Here is a 16664-nt window from a genome sequence, read left to right on the forward strand (position 1 = left end):
TTCTTATCTTGGCTAGGATGCGAGTCCCAATTACATTCATACGCAGTATGAATATTAACGTTATGGCTAATAATATATTCCACCATGATCATCCATATTTTGCATTCTGCCATTGCAGTTTACCGTGAAAAGGGAACAACAGTGAGAAAGACTTTTTATAACTACCATCACCAAGTCTCCTTTCATGCATCTCAAGAATACTAAATCCAAATGACAAATAGTTTTCCCTTCTTCAAAAGTCAAAACGTAACTTCCCGATGGCAGTGAAAAATTGGGTTTTCGTAACTTACAGCCCGAATGCAAATCGTTAAACTTGTTCAACTAGAAAAATGCTGAAAACGTTGGAGGGATAAAATAGGCAGAATTTCCATTATTCATGTAGAGAAGGCGTCTTCTTAAATCTCCTGCACAACAGGAAGGAACCTTGGTAAATGTTTTTTGACGATACTGTAAAAAGGAAATGCAAGATTATTTCCAGGAGATCCTTGTTTGCTTAAAACAAACTTGTTACGGAATATATGAAGTAACATCCAGCACATTAACGAAATGCCCAATAATATTCTGACGGAACAAAATCCAGAATATCTAGACTGGAAGTAACTTCTAATTTATATCAAACATTTCCTTTCTCTTGAAGGTGAAAACAGCTTCATCAGAAATTTCCATGTGGCATCTATTCAGATTTCCTTTTAATATACAAATATTATTAAATGGAATAATAACATTTGTAATTAAAAAGAAATCTGAATTCACCTCTCTAGCCTTAGTGAATAAAAGTAAATATTTCCAAAACGAAACTCGAACTTTTAAGGATGTAATTTATTAAACTCGATCGAAGAACTCACTGTTTCTGGCAATAGTGTTCTGCCTTACTCTCATCATCCACATATCTACAAATCTCCATAAGCTCAATAGCCAGTGACAACTATAGGTGCGCTTGGCTGCCTCCGAATTACCAAAATTTTAGAAAATTTTGCTTCTCCAAAGCGAGTAAGCGAAAGCGTTAGGGTTTAGTTTTTTATTGTTCAATGCCACGTTTATTTGATTATATAAAAATGTGTTTAGGTGCGTATACGATCAGTGGTATTCAATCGGTGATACGTATATAATATGAAGGGGGTGCGTAAGGTTCTTTCATGGATTATATAAAATTTCATTATTGAAACATGACAGATTTTAGATTATTAGCTACAAACGTGCAACACTGCTTTCTTTTTCGTTAGACTGTTGCACATTATTTCTCCTTTTAATTTTCACTCTCGCTGGCAAAATAAATATGTTTCCGACATGTTATTTTCTATCCACGAATTGAGCATTGTGTATAGTTTTGTTTCATAATGATATTTTCACATCTCACTACCAGTAAAATCTTAGTTAGGGGACCATAAATAGCGTATATTGCAGAAATTCCAGAAAATCTCACATACACAAAAATATTGGGTAGTAGAGCATTGGAGTAAAATCTAATTTTCAAATATTCTAAGATACAGAAAATAAAAAGAGTAAGATATATTCACAGAAAACAGAAAATAAATATTTATAAAAGAAAAATCAGCTGAAAGAATTTTATCTAAAAATGCATATTTAAAGAACTTAAAATCTCCCTCATGACATGTCTGGTGAAATTCTTCTAACACGCATCTGCAGAAATTGTATTTCATTTGTTTCATCCATCGTATGTGCTCAATGGCATGACACGGCCAAGTAGAAACCTAATTAATGCTAATTACAAACTTCATTTACTATTCAAAATTGTACGTGGAATAAATCCATTAATAGTGTTTGGAACAATGTTTTAGCCAATGATTTCGTGCCAAACGAGGATACTCACTTAGTGCAAAATGACACGTTCCTTGAAATAAATACGAGAATATTTAAGTGAAATAAAGAAACTTTCATTATTTACTAGATCACCTTGCTTCATTAGTTAAATATGTAATCATTTTTTGTTATGCGAATCCCACACATCACAAAATGGTTAAAACCTTGATCATATTACCATGAGATGAGGTAAAAGCTACATAATTAAGGAATCGTTCTCTAGAGACCGAACAATGAACTGTTTCAATCTTTCAGATAAAAATGACGTTCACAAACATCCAATGCCACTGCAGTGGAATTCGCAACCACAGCCTATTGGCTGCGCGAAGACTACGTTGTGGTCAATCAAGTTGGCTGACAATGTACTACTGACCTTGTCATAAAACATGCTATATGACGTCTTAGAGGGTAAGGATATACAAGTAAAGTTAACAAACGTACATAAATACAAGTGTAAACGACAAACTCAAGTAAACTGATAATCATATGTAGCAGGTCACCTGATCCAATGCTTACTACAAGTGGAGCAAGACCAATTCAGCTTAATACTTAGCCCATATTGCAGCTTAAACCAGATGATGCAGAGAAATAAATCCAAATCAGATTTTGAAAGCGCCAGTTGTAGAAAAATTGGTCTTCTGTTGTAATGATAGTCAAGCTTTTAAGTTCCATTACAGGTCCATTGAAAGTAATTGCTGGCCATGTGCCCACCTTACTGAACGGGATGGTATATGATTGCAATATGACCCAGAGATAATGAATCCCTCCTGGGATCATTATTCTCCAACTCCTGTACTGATAATCCCGACAAATTATTTCCTACACTATCAAGGGTAGCCCAGTCGACGCATCCTCTGATTTTCTGACAAAGAAATTATTCTGCCTGAAAATTTAAACAAGCAAGTCACTTGGTCCTAATGGTATCCAGCCTATTCTGCTAAAAAAACTGGCTTCAGAATTAACACCTGTCCTGTATCATCTTTTCAATACTTCATACTCGACTGGCATATATACTCTACAGCAAGGAAACAAGCCTATGTTCAGCCCATTCCAAAAATAAACGTAAGTCAGTTCTTTCAAAAATCAGGAAGATCACAACAGCTTCACGACGTCTTTACGACTTAGAGGTCCACTGGCTTATTAGCGATCACGAATGTGGATTCTGTCTCTCTGGATAAGAACAGACCTATGATCACTCACCGTTGAGCACACACACTACGGGAAAGTTTTCAGAAACTCATGACTACTCGAGGAGTTTCTATGGCATTTGATTAGGTCTGGCAGAGATGCCTGCTCAGCAAACTTATTTCTTTCTTATGGTCTACCTTTTACTCTGCAATTAGATCGTCAGCTTTCTTTCTATTGGATCACTACTGGCTTCCTCTTACACACGAATAGTCATTCTTTCAATCACATTAAATCAAATCCATAGCTTTGCTAAAGACAAACCTTCCGTCTTTATTTCACAAATTTGTAGTGCACAGTCACTCAAGATCTTCCATAACCAATAACTTGAACTGAACTGAACCTCTTGCTATTCCCAGTGGAAAACCTTGTGAACTTCAGCGGTACCAAAACATAGGTCCGTCTTTTTTTTCGAAACAAAAATCTCATTTCACTTTCTGCTACTTCTGATAATACCCAGATTATCAGATTTCTTTTCTTGGCCTGTCTTTTACTGGCATAAACACATCTGGGACATACATAGTTTTTTAATGGCTCGAGACGGTATGTTTGAATACTCAAGGTTCTTCTACAACTGTTGACTATATAAATATCAAATCCTTTCCTCTTTACTTCTTAGATATTTGTGTGGTACACCATAAACCTCTGACGATGCTGAATGCTGAAAATAAGGGGATAAACATCCTTTGTTGTTTTATAGCCAGTAAGCGAAACTAAAGATCGATAACTACGATGTAGAAGTTTCATGCCGAAAAACTATCGGCGAAGGCAATTCGAAGTAAAGGCGGAGCAAGCTCCCTCACTATTCTTGATATTTTATCATAATGTAAAACACAGCTCCTAGGAGATGTAATACTGTCATTACATTATGAGGAGAGGTCACTACCCAGACCGGTTTCAACCTTTTTTGAGGTCTCATCAGTGAGTAGGTAGACCTGGAATATATCAAAGCTTAGTGAAAAGAACTTACATACCTTCACTATACGAATGCCATAAAGGTGTAATTATTTTCTATATTAAGGTGCCAGAAAACTATCCATTTGGCTTTTTATCTTAACTAAAATATAATTACACCTTTATGTGTGCAAAATAAATGTCTCAGAATGATCTGCAACGCTCCATGGTTCGTACGTACTGTGCAACTTCACCAGGACACAAATGTTCCCCTATATCTATACCATCATGCAGATTACTGCAACTAAGTTCTTCTTAAAAGCATCTGTGCACCCTAATGAACTAATTCAACTGGCGTCAAATTACGACGCAACAGACTACTTTAAGCATAAAAGACCAAAAGCTATCTTAAACTGCAACCCCAATGATTAATCCTCAGGCGCACTCAGCGCGAGCAACAGGCTCATAAACCTTTTCCCACTCACAGTTCTCCTCATCAGACAGTGGGGAATATGAAAAGCATCTGCTTCACCCTTTAGGTGAGTAATGTCAAATGTCACCTTGGTATCTTCCCCGTGTGGTGGCCAGGATAAGAATAACTCCACTGCAGCCCATCCATGTCGTACGAGGCGACTAAAATGGGGGCCCAGGGAGGGTAATGGATGGCAATGCTGTAGCCAATGAAGTTCTAACTGAGGCTCGGCTATTGCTGTTACCCTCCTGCCATGATCAGTGTTCATAGCCCAATAACACCCTATCCTTATATTGTCCTCTACAGATAACGGGGAATGAAAAGCATTCTTGCTTCGCCCATCTAGCCAAAAAAGAAAAAAAAACCTTGGTCTCTCTCCCGGGTCTGAAGAGACCTCAATAAAGGTCGAAACCGGTCTGGATAGTGACCCTTCCCATTATACATTGCATTATACGCGCCTGAAAGGGGAGTGCTTTGCATTATGGGATACATACTAAGGCAAGTGATATGAAGTCATTAGCCTCTATATACAAGTAGCTCAGACGTGAATATATTTCACGCGCAGAACTTTGTTTGCTTACTTGGGAAAAGGATTAAAACCAAGTATAAAATTTCTTGGTATCTTGAAAACACACACACACACACACACATATATATATATATATATATATATATATATATATATATATATATATATATATATATATATATATATATATATATATATATATAACCTGAAGAATGTTGTATTTTGAATATACCATATGGATGAATTTAGACTACGTTTGCTGTCTTGTCCTTTTTTATGGTAATTTTTCTCATATATAGAACTTCTTCAGGTTCTGATAAACGTTCCATTCCGTGTTTGCTGCTCACCAAAAAATATCTAATGAGCTTCGAGTAACTTTATTATGACAAGTAAAGCCCTTGAATAAGAACAGCTGTAATCAACGGAATATACTTGAAAAAAAAAAAGTTACTTGCTTCCCGAAATCTCTATTCAAGTTGAGCCACCTTTTAAAATTACGAGAATTTTTCAAAAAAAAAAAGTATTCATTGGACTAAATGTATATGTCTTCCACATTTTCAATTCGATTTGTACGTACTGGAGAAAACACACACGCACACTGCGTTTTGAAAAACACCCGTTTCTCGCCACCTGTATTTCCACAAATAGTGCGAAGTACGTTGTACAAAAACCAAGGACAAAATAAAACGCTAATTGTAAAAACTTGTGTTACTATCACTAATTAAAATCAACTAAGTCTCTTTATAACACGCAATCAACGAAACCGACTGCTTGTCATAGAGAAACCTTAAATACTTAGTTGATTTTAATTATTAATAGTAGTCACAAAAGGAGTTTTTATAATACTGCAAAAATGATATTTTTACAATTAGCTTTTTCTTTTGTGTTCTTGCTTTTCGCTTGTCTTAGTACTATTTTTGGAGATGTAATTAGCAAAAAACAGGTGTTTTTCAGAAAGACATTTGGTTCTGAAAACTTTTTTTTTGGTGGGGGGGGGAGAGAACGTATCGCACCAAATCTGTAAAATTTACGTCAAATTATGCTCTCAAAGATATGAACAGATTAAAGTTAATTTATTGAAATAATCATGATTTTATCAAACATTTATAAATTTAAACAGCACATACTATAAAGCATTACGTTTCGAAGAGATTCACACCAAAGTCCAGGCAGCCCTCGGTTTACGCCTCACTTCCGTTCCTGAAAAAACGGGCGTAAACTGAATCGGCGTAAAAACGAACCCAATTTTAATGGGAGGTACAAAGTTATGTTCCGCGTAGTCAAAAAATATGCACATGAAGTATGTGTAACATTATTATATTTAAAAATTTGATGATACATACATATATATTTGTTAAAATAAAATTATTAATAACGAAAACAAAACAAAATTATATACAAAAAATATGAAACTTAGAAAAGATATTACATATTTCTATGTTGAAGTTCCTGGTTTCGGATCACCTGCATTTTGTTTGAAAAAAGTATCGAGTGATAACTGGCTAAATTTTCTTTAAGGAGTTCAGTGTAAGGTCGAATAGATGCGACTACACTCCTTTTTACGTTCGTGGTCCATTTTGCAGAGTTCATCAGACAATGTCTCTATGCTTGCAAGGATACGCTGTAAATGGGCCGTTTTTATATCTCTCAGAGGACCTCCTTCGTTTTCTTTCTCCTCCTTTGGATGTTGACTTAATTGTTCGGCTAATTCTTTTAAGTCTTCATTGGAAAGCGGTTTATCGTGGCTCTCTAAGACTTCTGCTGTAATATTGTCCAATCTCACCTCTCGCGCAAGCTTGGAAACGTCTTCAATAACATTCTCCTCTTGCTCTTATTCCTCGAAGTCGTGCATAAATGCAGGAAGAAATTTTCGCTATGTTCCTTTTAAACACTTTGCTGAACCTTCGTTCCAAGCTGCCTTGATGTTGTTAATGCCCTTCAAAATATCGAATAACCGCCAATAGTCTTTAATAGCTTTTCCTGAAGTGTCCAAGACTCTTACCATTTTCATAAATATTATACGGAGGTAATAGGCTTTGAAGATTGATATAATCCCCTGATCCATCGGTTGCAAAAGCGATGTTGTGTTTGGAGGCATGTAAACAACCTTGACATCCAATGGTGTTCTTACTTCAACAAGGTTTTGATGATGTCCAGGGGCATTATCCAAGAGAAGCAAAGCCTTGGCTGGCAAATCATTTTCTTTACAGAAGCGAAGCACGGTAGGACAAAAATAATTTGTGTACCAATCTATAAAAACATCTTGTGTAACCCAAGCTTTCTTGTTAAATTTCCAATAGACATGCATGGCGTTTTGACCCTTGAAGGCGCGTGGTGTCTGTGAATGGTACACCAACATTGGCTTAAGCTTCAAAATTCCGGAGATATTTGCACCCAACAAAAGCGTAAGTCTATCTTTTGCAGCTTTAAAACCTAGATCGGAACGTTCTTCACAGGAAATGAAGGTGCCTGATGGCAATTTTTTCCAGTACAGCCCGTCTCATCAACATTAAAAATATCAGGAAGATAACTTCCTTGTTCTACAGTTTTGAAATTCTTGAGGAAAAGCAACCGCTGCCGCAACATCTGGCTTCGAGACTTAAATCTCATGAACCAACCTTTGCTTCCTAAAAATGTTTCTTCACCTCCATCTGTCTTTTTAAGATCCTCAAAAACTGTTTTTGCTTTCTCAGTTATAACAGCATGCGTCAGAGGAATCTTTTTCTAATTAAAGTCATCCATCCATAATGATAATTTTTCCATTTTTTCATGAAGTTTACCCCTGCTATAACTTAAATGTTTTGCATTTAGTACTGCCGTAGATTGTTGCGCAGACTGTTAATTCTATCTGCATTTTTCATAATTGTAGTAACAGTCGATGGAGGTAAGTTCATACTTCTACAGAAGATGTGTCTGCCCATCTTCCATTCTTCAAATCACCTCCATCTTCTTTTCAAGTGTGGTTGATTTCCGCGCCTTCTTAATACCAAGTTCTGTTAACTCTGCACTTCTTTTATCAGGCATGGTATGTAATTACATACTTTATCAATTTAAATACGTATGTATGTAAAAAAAAATTAAATAGAACAAGTAGGTAGATTCAACAGTAAAACTAGGTTTGATACATATACGTCGTAGTAGCTCGGTTAACACTCAAACACTCTAGTGTTTGAGTGTCTGCTAGCATCGTTTCTGTCAGACCATACTACAGTAGGAAAGCACGCGCAGTCATCGGCGTTAGTGTGAATCGACCTAAATTGAACTGTCGTAAACCGAAGTCTGCCTGTAATGAGATTAAAATGTTGTTTTCTCCTTTGGTGATAATGTGCTACTCTAAGCTGTTCATCGTCCATAAATATTAGTTTACAAGAGAAAACAACAAATTAAACTAGAAATATTTGTCACCGCATTCTTTCAAAAAAACGGCTTGAATTCTTGATTATAATATTAAGTAAAATGTGTTAAAAATTGAACTAAAATATCATCCTTGTTTAAATTGAAATGGATCCATAAACTAAAAGAAAAATTTTAGTTTATGAACTCATTTAATATACGCATAGCTATCAATTTTCAAACTTCTTTTGTCTTTTCAAAAATGCTTCGAAAAATTGAATAAGTATTTCTGAGGTTCTGTATGCAATAAAAACATGAATTTCGGTAAACTTGTGCAGAATTTGAGTTCAACATTAACAAAGCAAATTTGATGTTAAACTGCAAAACACTGTATAATTTAATTATTAATTTAATTTTCAAAATTTATGCATTAAAAAGTTAATAAACAAATATTTCATGATTGAAATACGAAAAAAAAAATTTCATTCTGGATAAAAGCATGAAGATTTAAAACTTCCAAGGTTCTAATAAGCCGGTAAAGCATGAAGTCAACTGTACTTCAAGCGAGAAAGGTGATTGGCTCTACTGAAAAATTCCTGCATTGAAAACATTAGTTAACAATCTTGGGGACTGCTTAAACACAGAGAGGTTAAATTAACATTCCTCAAGACATCCGCCTCGACAGCATCTGCTCCAACCTCAGATTTGATGTATAAAAGCAATTATATTCTTTCAGAGGAAAGGTGGCTAGGGGGACTGTGTAATTACTTCATTCCCTTGTGATTCCATTTCTGATCTTCATCAAGCCACGCAAATCGCATCCTTTTTCATTCAGGGGAATTTCGTAATAATGGGTTTGGTCGGAAGGATCGAAATAATTAGCATTACAAACTATATACAACAAAGAAATCCTAAATAACTTAAGCCGTCCGGCAGTACATTTATATCACAAGAAATCATCTATTTACCGAAGGATATAATAGTGCCATATAACGTAGTTTCAATTTAATATTAACCCATCAGTTTTTAATAAAAGTTGATAAATAAATTTTAATAAACGTTTTGCATTTTTCTAGTGTAATGTTAAATGTTGAAATTTACTAATAACTACTTTTCTTTACAGACTCCAAGGAAGTCGATGCTTCTGAATACACTACGTGATTCCATATCACCTCCTTTCTTGATGTACTTCCTGTTTCGCTTCCGTGAATTACAACTTATGTCTTTCTTGATGATGGAAAACGATACTTTTTTTTCTGTGTGTAATCGAGATTTTCAGAAGAAGCCTTCAAAATATGTAAAAAATCAGGTACTTCGGGATTTCTGCATTCAAGCATTCTACAAAGTGACTGTGCAAAGTTTGAGTATTAAATGAAACGTCTGATAAGCAAGATGCAAATCCAATTCAATTAATTAGGAGCTATTCGTAAATGTCCTATTGCAACACATTCCAAGAGTAGATATATGTGTGTATAAGTAGAAATCACTTAGATATCTCTAACAATGGAAAGTGTATTTGAGTTCTTGATGTATATAAATGATACAGCGGTCAAAGAAGAGGAAAGTGATCCAACAACAGATGTCGATATGTTGTCGGACAACTTTTCTGTGTGGAATGTTTACTCGTATCTCAATGATACTAATAAAACTGTGAATCAGAGTACGTCTTCTGGAATAATAGTTCATGCGGAAGATGACTTAGTTGTCATGATCAAGATTTGTATTTCAGCCTTACTAGGGCTGATGATTCTTTCCACTATTGTTGGAAACGTGTTCGTCATCGCTGCTATATTCCTAGAAAAGAATCTCCAAACAGTAGGCAACTATTTGGTATTGTCCCTTGCAGTGGCAGATCTTATGGTTGCTTGTTTGGTAATGCCAATGGGTGCTCTCTATGAAGTGAATCAGGAATGGTCTCTTGGGGCGGAACTATGTGATGTGTGGACTTCTTGCGATGTCCTTTGCTGTACAGCTTCAATTCTTCACTTGTTGGCAATTGCAGTTGACCGTTACTGGGCCGTGACCAACGTAGATTACGTACGTCAGCGGAGCTCTCGAAATATTGGAACCATGATTCTACTTGTTTGGGCTACTGGATTCCTGGTGTCCATCGCTCCAATCTTTGGCTGGAAAGATCCAGACTTTGTTAATAGAATCGAGGTTGAAAAGAGATGTCTTGTCAGCCAGGATGCTGCCTATCAGATCTTTGCTACGTGCTCCACTTTCTATGTGCCTTTGATCCTCATTCTGATCCTTTACTGGAGGATCTTTCAAGTAGCCCGAAAGAGAATTCGCCACAAACCAGGCAGCAAATCTACGGTTAAACCAGCTAAAGGACTGAGAACAAAAGAAGCTCCAGTAACAGCCGAAATGACCATAATTACGGCAGCCGCTTCTTCATCGAACTGTCGCTCCACCGAAAACTCTTATACCACCACAAACGGAATTTCTGAAGTAGTACTAAAGAGTACCAGCATTGAGCAAATGTTACCTAAGAAAACCAAGAAACTGACCAAAGAATCAATGGAAGCCAAAAGGGAAAGGAAAGCAGCAAAAACTCTCGCTATCATCACAGGTGTGTTCGTCATCTGCTGGCTGCCTTTCTTCGTGACAGCTCTCACGATGTCCCTGTGTCCAGATTGCGAGCCAAATCCTTATCTTTTCAGCTTCTTCCTGTGGCTAGGTTATGCCAACTCAATGTTAAATCCTATAATATACACAATTTTCAGTCCGGATTTCCGCAGCGCATTTAAACGCGTGTTGTGTGGAAAGAATGCAAGGCGAACGCACAGGTAACGAGAACGCGATTGATTCACATTCCTCCCAATATCAGGTGCTCTCAGTTTCCTATATATAGATAATTTTACTATTATAGTCACATAATCTGTCAGACAACATAAAACGACTCACGTGTGCATGGACTACAGAAATATTTCTCATCGGTTACAATTACGTCTGTTTTGTAGCTTCAGTCCCTTCAGTGCATGATAGAATTAATGTCATATATCATGAACATAATCCTCTCTTATTTACGAAACGTTATGACGGGAAGTTGGCATCTTCAATTAACGTTTGAATTCTTTCTTGAGTTGTTCTTTAATAATTGGGAAAAACTTACGTAATCAGCAAATGAAATATTGCTAATAGAAAATATTGCTTTTTTTTTTTTACATAATATGCGTAGTTTCTTAATTACACTAGCTTTCTCTAAACTCGTGGAAATAGATTATGAGCATTTGCTCCTGATATGTTAACTTTAAAAAGAAATATGACATCTGAAATATACTAAAAACATGTTCGAGCTGTCTTTAATTAGCCTAAATCTGTAGCACAAATGCATGCTTCAATTATAAAATACTGTGATAAAAAAAGATATGGCAAAAGATTAAATCCTTACTTCTCAACCACGGTAGCATCTGATGAAATAAGCTGTCGGAAACTACAAGAGACATAAGAAATAGTTTAAGTGATTTCGAAGTATGACAGCTTAGAATCTTCCTCTTCCAGCCACACAAAAACTGTCAAATATATAAAACTTGACATCTAAAATTTGCAGAGAAATTTATCGTCTTTCTAATCATATCTCGAAATCGTAAGATAAATCGAATGTTCCCATTCAGCATTTTAGTCTTTTTACGATTTTTGAAATATCTGAATATTCTCTGCTGCTGATAATCTGAAAAATTGAAAATTTTTGAAGGAATCACTCGCTTAATGACTTCGCATCATTATAAACACACATTATCCAGTCTCAGTGTTCACGTATTTTTCGTCATTCATCCCTAAGAGCGTGATACTCTGAAGTATTACTCTCAAAGTGGCTTAATTGAGTACAAATGCATTCATATTATGCATGTTTTTTGTTTTAAAAAAGAAATAATATATCCACCTTGTTTTCTTTAATTATTAATAATAACAGAATGGGCTATGTAAAAAGTATTTTACATCCATAAATTCTGTCAAGCTCAACCTACTTAACAGAAAATAAAAATCTGAAGTAGCTTTGAAAAAAGTTCCATCTTTGGTCTCTAGAGCAGGATTTCTGTACTGTGTAATAACTAAAAATAAAATTCTCACCCTGTCCACTACTAATGTTAGTTCAGGGGCCTTTTGTAGGTGGGAAACTGGAAAAATCCACATTCAGTGTGGTTTTTTTCTGTCTGATATTGTCAAATTTCATATTAGCATGGCTCCAATAGAGGAAGGGACACTGGGTTTTTTTTCTGGAGAAGGCACAAAGAAGGAGAAAATAATACCGATAATTTTGTGTTTCGGGATACGACCAGTGCAACAATAAATATTATGAATAACTCGAACGTTAACCTGATTTTTTTTCATCCAGTGGAAGAAAGGTTTCACGATTATTATGAGAGCCAAACCTCCATACCGTCAAGACTCATCGCAAGAGCTCCCACTGCTACACAAAATTCATCAATTCATGGGTGTCTTAAACTCATTCACCGTTTCTGCATTCATACAAAGTATTACACTCAGCAACTATGCTCTATACAAAACACCTGCTTCTCACCACTTGTGCCTACCTTCCTTATACAATTACAAAAGATGGCCTCTTATTCAATCCCCGTTCGCTTCCATTCTCAGAAAACTCTTTTCCAGATTAATCTGGTAAAAATCGGCTTCTGTTCACGAAATCCTGCAAGGAGCAATCTCTCAACTTATCCTTATAGCTCAAAACCGTTTTAGTGAGTCTTCTCTGGTTCCTTTCCAATATATCATCCGTATGAAAGCAAGATGATCAAATTCGCGCAAAATAATCCACATGAAGCCTGATAAAGCCTTGTACAATGGAACCATAACTTCATTGCTTCGCATATCACTATTCAGACCTTTTCCAATATCATTAACATATACGTTAAACAGCAATGGCCCTAAAACATACCCTTCAGCACTCCACTAGTGAATTTTTGTGAATTGCTCCCAATACAGAACTTGTGGCTAATCCCACACTCTTAGTTACCGACATGTCGTGTGACAATCAAAAGCCTTTGAAAACTAAACAAAATACTGTATGTTCATTGCCCTTATCCAATAAATTCGTCACCTTGTGGTACTCAAATAAATTAGTAGAATATTATCTTCCTTTAACAAACTTATGCTAACCATTTGAAGAGTGATGCTGATGTTAACCCAATTCTAGAATTTGGTCCTCTTCAATATCTTCACGACCTGACTTCCTCCTTAACTCGCTATGGAACATTCCTTTAAGACACGCGGTGATGTGTCATCAAGTGCAGTTGCTTACTTGGTTCCTCATGCACTTCTTGCTAGCTCGCCATCTGTCAATCCTCTACTATTTTCTCTACAACCGTCATCAGACTTACGAAGATGAAATACCCTGAGGAATTGCTCACTGAATATCGACTATTCTATCCATAAATTCGTCTATTAGCATCTTACCATAATTATTTTGTCCTCTACTTGCCATCTGTTAAAAGCACTCCCCAGGATTTTTCTTGGTCTAAGTGGTTAATTTCTACTCATACTATACTTCTGGTCTGCTGTTTGTATTCTTCACACAACTGACTGTTATTGTTTATCTTCGTTGCCTCTGAAGTGTCTTCTTTACCAGAGTGCACGTTTAATCTCTTCATCCATCGATTTTACTCCTACCATAATTAGCCTTTTCACCTTTAGAATGCATTCGCACATTGCTGCTATTAAATATCTCTTGGTTAGAGCCCAAGCAGCAGTTGTCTCCTTCCTGCTTAATCCATGCTATAGCGAAAAGCTGTCTCCTATGCTTTTCATAATCACCGGCTTTATAGTTCCACATATCTACTTCATGAATGTCTTTATATGGTAGGCCTGGTTACTCTCACACAGTGCTGGGAGACAGCCACTCAAAATTATAACTTCTGGTGATATCAGGTCTCAAACTCTAGATCCTCGAATATCCTCTATTATTAAGTACTGACTAACACAGTTCTCTCTCAAGAACTCATGAAATTAGTTTTCCTTATTCTCAGATTATCTCTTCATTCCAATCTATGCTCACCCTTTCCTGGTTCCCAACAGATAATTTCCCATACATCCCTTCATTACCATCTTCCACATTTCCTGATCAATAGCAACATATTTAATAAATCTCTTCCCATCAATCTTCAACTCGCCTCAAAAACCACTGCGACTATTTCTCGTTTCCATCTTCACTTATGCGGATATAATTATCCTGCTATCATGGATAGCACTCTTCCTTCTTTTCCTTTCCATCTTTACGAAAAATATACCCTCCATTTCTATTCTTTTCAGAATATCATTCTCATCCATCCTTGTATTGTCATATTCCAGTAACCGGCATACTTCATTTATGGGTGAATAAACACAATTAGTGAAATTCCGTCTCCCTTTTGATATTGCGGCATATGTAAATACGTCTAGCAATTCATTTCTTAGTGTATAACTAGTCCTACATCCTGTCATCTGCGACTTCTCAACCCCCCCCCCAATTCAAGCTGATCTTTATCATCATTTACCATGTATCTCTTCAAACTCAACTACTCCCTAGACCTCAAGTCATCTTCTGCTGGCTATTCCCATACATTCATTACTGCTTCGAACATCCACTTTCCTTATGCCTGTGCCCTCTCCTGTCCACCTTGTATTCCTTTCTCTCCACCTTCAATTTCTCACAGTACTCTCCATTTGCAAGCACTTCAGTCTCGCCTGTGCATTACCAATTATTTTCCTTGGTGTTTATGCATAGATTTTCAGGAACAGTTTCTTCGCATTTTAACCTTTATTTATTCACGAACCTGCATCTGGAATTGCGACTCCTAAGATACTATTCTTCAGTACGGCTTTGTGTAAGTTAGTTCTTGAATTAGCTTTACTTAATAGAATATTTCTGTTTGGCACCGAGGTCAAATAATACTTGATAATACTATTAATACTATTCCATTAATATCTATAATAATATTATCACGAAATAATTATTTGAAAATGGGAATATCGTCATCCAGTAACTTAATGCCCTGCAAGTCCCTGGAAATTTTTATTTGACTCATTATTCCAAAACAGAATAAGTTAAATAGCGCTAGCTGAAACGACCATTTCGAAATTCATACTTTATGCCATTTCTATATTTGGAAGTTTACACAGACATGTAGGTTGCCTGTCAGCTTGTAGCATATTAAATATTTACGTATCAGTTAATTTTGTTTACCTTCAGTGTAATTTTCAGATAAGTTCCGAATGATAAATATTTAAATATAAATTGACATCAAACAAAATTTAATCTCTAATTTTCTATTAAGAAATGCTGCAGTTTCAACTGGAGACATTATTTTGCAAATTGAATAACCGAAAACCAGTGGCGGCACGTGGCTTGAAATTGTGGGTGTGCTGCAACAACTTTCAAAATATACATACACATTGTAAGTACAGTGTATATGTGTTTGGATAAAATATCAAAATTATGGTAAAAATTAAAAAAAAAACATGAAAAAATATTGTTTATCGATAAAATTATAGTTTGGTATAATTCAAAATTACTTGAATATAAAATATATTCTTCTTGTTTTGTTTCATGAAAAAATATTGTTTATTATCGATAAAATTATACAGTTTAGTATAATTCAAAATTACTTAAAAATAAAATCCATTATCATAACCCCAATAATATTCTAAAATAAAAACTATAACAAATGTTATGTCTTTAATTGTAATATGCAAATATTTCAAGAGACGGAGTAAACACAATAAGCACTACGAACACTACCACTGGAGCAAACTGCATATAAACAACAGTGGAACTGCGCGACGAAAAGTGCCGCATTACGCTAATAGCTCGCATCCCACTATGACGTGCATATGCTTGCGCGCATAGCAAATACTAGCAATATGACACTGTGGTAAACACAGTTCAGCTAGCGTCCTTTGCCCTCCTGAGTGCTACAAGATGGATTTTTATTATTTTTTATACAAAATAAGAGAATTGTATAGGATTGTTGATGATAAAATTAAACATTACAAGCAAATATAAATAAATTAATAAATATATTTATATATCGAGAAAAATTGGGGGTGCTGTAGTTCCACAGTGCCAATGCACGAGTAGCCCCTGCCGAAAACATTTAATCTCACAATAAAAATGAACTGATTTTTATGATTAGTGCAGTTAAAGTGCCGTGTCAAGAAACCCCCCTAAGGAGAAAGGGATTGTGAGGAACAGTAAGAGTTAACCTTTTAAATAGACAAGTTTTTACTATGAATATGTTTTATGCAGTAGTTTTCGATATGTTTGGTCTACATATCAAATTGTATTTCGCATTATGATCCGAAAAGTACTGGTAACTTATTTATAATAAATTATTACAGGAAGCATTTAGAAAAAATACTGAATATACTTAATAGCTGTACCGATGGGTATAGAGCAGGCACCTGGGGAGCTTTTTAATACAATATGTCTTG

The 16664-nt window shown here is 35.7% G+C and overlaps 1 pseudogene across 1 annotated transcript in view; it reads left to right on the forward strand.

Moving 5' to 3' along the window:
- The window catches only part of LOC150105474 (5-hydroxytryptamine receptor pseudogene), a 71959-nt pseudogene extending 60382 nt beyond the window's left edge, over positions 1-11577 (forward strand). Inside the window, exon 2 of the transcript XR_016548486.1 lies at positions 9358-11577. The product of XR_016548486.1 is annotated as a 5-hydroxytryptamine receptor pseudogene (transcript). The remainder of the gene's footprint in view (positions 1-9357) is intronic.
- Positions 11578-16664: the final 5087 nt, after the last annotated feature.

Source organism: Typopeltis vanoorti, chromosome 6 (assembly GCF_054136105.1).
Source record: "Typopeltis vanoorti isolate ZY-2024b chromosome 6, IOZ_Tvanoo_1.0, whole genome shotgun sequence".
NCBI lineage: Eukaryota > Metazoa > Arthropoda > Arachnida > Uropygi > Thelyphonidae > Typopeltis > Typopeltis vanoorti.